This window comes from Poecilia reticulata, linkage group LG12 (assembly GCF_000633615.1).
Source record: "Poecilia reticulata strain Guanapo linkage group LG12, Guppy_female_1.0+MT, whole genome shotgun sequence".
NCBI classification, from domain to species: Eukaryota; Metazoa; Chordata; class Actinopteri; order Cyprinodontiformes; family Poeciliidae; genus Poecilia; species Poecilia reticulata.
In genome coordinates, this window is record NC_024342.1 from 4,963,384 (window position 1) to 4,966,859 (window position 3,476).

General features: G+C 42.1%; 1 protein-coding gene across 1 annotated transcript in view; it reads left to right on the forward strand.

The window, feature by feature from the left end:
- Positions 1–1,267: 1,267 nt before the first annotated feature.
- The window catches only part of LOC103473318 (GRAM domain-containing protein 3-like), a 114,716-nt gene continuing 112,507 nt past the window's right edge, over positions 1,268–3,476 (forward strand). The window contains exon 1 of the mRNA XM_017307973.1: positions 1,268–1,434. The gene's annotated coding sequence lies outside the window, so the exon portion shown is untranslated. The remainder of the gene's footprint in view (positions 1,435–3,476) is intronic.

A 3,476-nucleotide genomic window follows, 5' to 3' on the forward strand; every position in this document is an offset into this window, starting at 1 on the left:
TTATTTATTTCACTCATTTTCTTCATTTTTTGATTTATTTTACTCATTTTTTATTTATTTCACCCATTTATTTATTTATTTAATTTTGGCTGAAATGGCTCTCCATAACATACTAGTATTTACAAGATAAACCAAAACAATAGAAAAACAAGAAAAAAGTTTGCATTGTTTTCACAACAGCTAAAGGTTATGACAATAGTATCAATCCGATGTTGATATTGACTTGGTATCGATATTGTGGATAATTTGGATACATCGGCCGTCTTCACCGCTCAGAGAATTTTCTTCTACAAAAAAGGAGCTGCTCAGACTTTCACCAAAAGCCTCCACTCACATCTCCATCCATCTTTGATCCTTAACACCCAAAATGCCTCTACGTTGCGAATCTTACCTCATGACGCTCAGAGCTGTTGTAATTGTGCAGGGAGCAAAATGAAATATCTGACAGTGTGAAAATGCTGCAACGAGAAGCTCTCGCCGCCGCATCAATCATGACTCCGGCGTTGGCTCTGCTCGTAGCGAGGTTACAGTAAATCACACGGTGACGGTTTAATCCCGGGGAGAGTTTTACAGGAAGAGAGGGAATTCAATTTCCTAGCAAAGGTATGCAAATTCTATACAGGCCTGCGATTCACCGAAAGCCTGCACAGATGCAGCGGAGGCGGGAGGGAGCGGGGCCCGGTTTTATTTCTTCTTCTTTTTTTTTTTTTTTTTTTACTCCTCTGGGGTCTCACACCTTTCATGCTGCTCAGAGAGATTACATTTCAGAAAAACATAGCACAGACAAGACAGACAGGATAATCAATCACGTGAGTTCAAAACACTCTCTCTCTCTCGCGCGCGCGCGCTCGCAAACACACACGCACACACACAAGGACGCGAGCACTCTCATCGTGTCTGCTGGCTGTGTCTGTTTGCGGGAGTCATAAATCAATGCTGCGCTGTCAGACAGCCTAACACGAGCCGAAGAGAGAAATGGAGCAGCGGTACAATCTCCTCCACGCTCTGCTACACTTTTTCTCCAGCCCCGTCTGAGTGCCAGGTCGAGTGACAGAGGACAGATAATGCTTGGGGTTCCTCCGTGTTTGTGTGTGTCCTTGTCGCTGTGGCGAACAGAACCCCCGTCCCTTTAATGTAAGCCAGCGGTGCTGCATCATGTGTGACCACATTATTATCCCCCCCCTCTCTCTCCTGCGTCCAATCACGCAGATAGCAAAAAACGTGGCGTCTGCGTTCTCCGCACCTGCCCTCCGCTCGAGCTCGTGAGTCTGCCGTTTTCAGCGCCCACGAGCGCGGCGTCACACCGCTCCAACAGCAGCTGTCCGGTTTACCCCAGTAATTATAACACCCAGGTTCATATTGCTCCAGTAAATCACTGAGGAAAATGCCAGCTTACGTGCGACAACAGCTCCAGGAAGAGCTCGAGAAACACAGGTAAACTCGGAGGAAGAGGAGGGGTAAAATAAATGCTATGAAGCAACGTAAAGATTATTATTAACTCGGTGCTACGTGTTTGGGGTTTTTCCCATCAATTACAGCCTCAAGAGCTGCTGCTGCTGCTTTTTCTTCTGATAAAAATAATTTATAGTTTTATCTTTAATGTCAAGGTTCAAGACGTCCTTGGCAAAAAGCCGCCCACAGCCTTGCCAAAATATTTTGTGCTTTTATAGCCGCAAACATCAACGTGATTTATCTGAATTTGATGCAGTAGTCCAGCATAAGTTTTTTTTTTTTTTTTTTTTACAAATAGCAACCATCTCAACTCAAAATCTAGTAGAAATAATTTTGTTCAATGGATGTTTGTAATGTAAGCTCAATGTAGATGCAGTTTCTCTGTGACTGCCTTGAGGTTTGTTTAAGAGTTCTGTTCAAGCCAGAAGCTTAAGATGCAAAGAGTATATTACTGCAGACCAGCCAGGAAGTAGCTGCTATGCCTTCCTACACTTAAACATTAGAAAGGAAATGATGAAAAAGTCTCCAAAAGTCTTAAGACTGAGGTTGATGTCACCTTTTCACAGGACAAAGTCCGGACTACAAAATAAATGTTTAGATCAAAGTGTATTCATAATGGATGTTGATGATATACTGCTCTATTCCTTCAAATAAACTGAATTTTAGCAACGTCACTCTAAATAAACTAGTATCAGTACAGCAAACTGTACAAATAATATATTTTAGAGTTTATTTTAAAATATTCATCTTTACTTTTAGAGCTTTTTTTGGTCAAACCTCAGCCTACGTTTCTGACCTTTTACAATCCTATCCTCGTGACTACCACTAGTTCATTTTTGTCCTTTGTAGAGGACATTTCTAAACTAGAATATCTCCCACTCCCTGCATTCTACTGAATTAATTCCTTTTGGTATATACAGAGGACATTTACGGCTTTTCAATGATGCCACATGTGAAGGGGTGGGACTTTTGTAACTTCCGTTTTCTCATTCATAAAAATGACGTTCATCAGTAGAAGCACATTTTATGGGGAGAAACAAAGTAAGTGCATAAAACTTTTTATTGTGCAAATTTTGATTTAAAATTTTGTTGGCTTGTTCTAAATAAGTCTCTTAGCAGCATATTAAAACATTTTCTGAATTATTTTTGACTGTATTTTATCATACTATTTAAAAGTTTAAAAATTGTCCTCTGTAGTGGACATTTGTAATTATTTTTCTGTTTTTTCTGTATCCATCCATCCATCCATCCATCCATCCATCCATCCATCCATCCATCCATCCATCCATCCATCCATCCATCCATCCATCCATCCATCCATCCACTCATTCATTTATCCATCCACCCACACATCCATCCATCCTCCCACCAACCCATCTGTCCATCCATCCTCCCACCAACCCATCCGTCCACCCATCCATCCATCCTTCCACCAACCCATCCATCCATCTTCCCACCAACCCATCTGTCCACCCATCCATCCATCCACCCACCCACCCACCAATGGACCATACCAAGCTCCACCCAGAAACGCCCCTCAAAAGTCCCACGTGACTTCATGTCTCACATTAACCTCCTCGCAGAGCTTAGTTTCTATGGGATTTTTCGTTTCGACTGACTCTGCAGAGTATTTCTGCGTCGATTAGTTTAGCATTTCTGCCGGATTTTCACAAAATATCAGCCACGACAATGGACAAGGAAACCAACAAGTTCATGTAATCTTTTTTGGACGACATCAAGATGTTGCCTCTAACAATGTGCGAGTTGCAGCTAAATGCTACCAGTCGATGAGGAAAACAGCAGATCCTCAGACCCTCAGCATAAATATAGCTGTGGACAAGATCGCTGATGCCTGTTGTTCTTGCAAGGCTGGGTAAGTCGGGCATTCATGGTTTTGAGGGTTCGAATGTGCAAAGGACTTATACACAATACTCGGTGCTAGCGTGGCTAACACTATTACAGTTTAGTAAAAGTTAGCATGGATAACACGATTACAGTTTAGTAAAAGCTAGCGTGGCTAACAC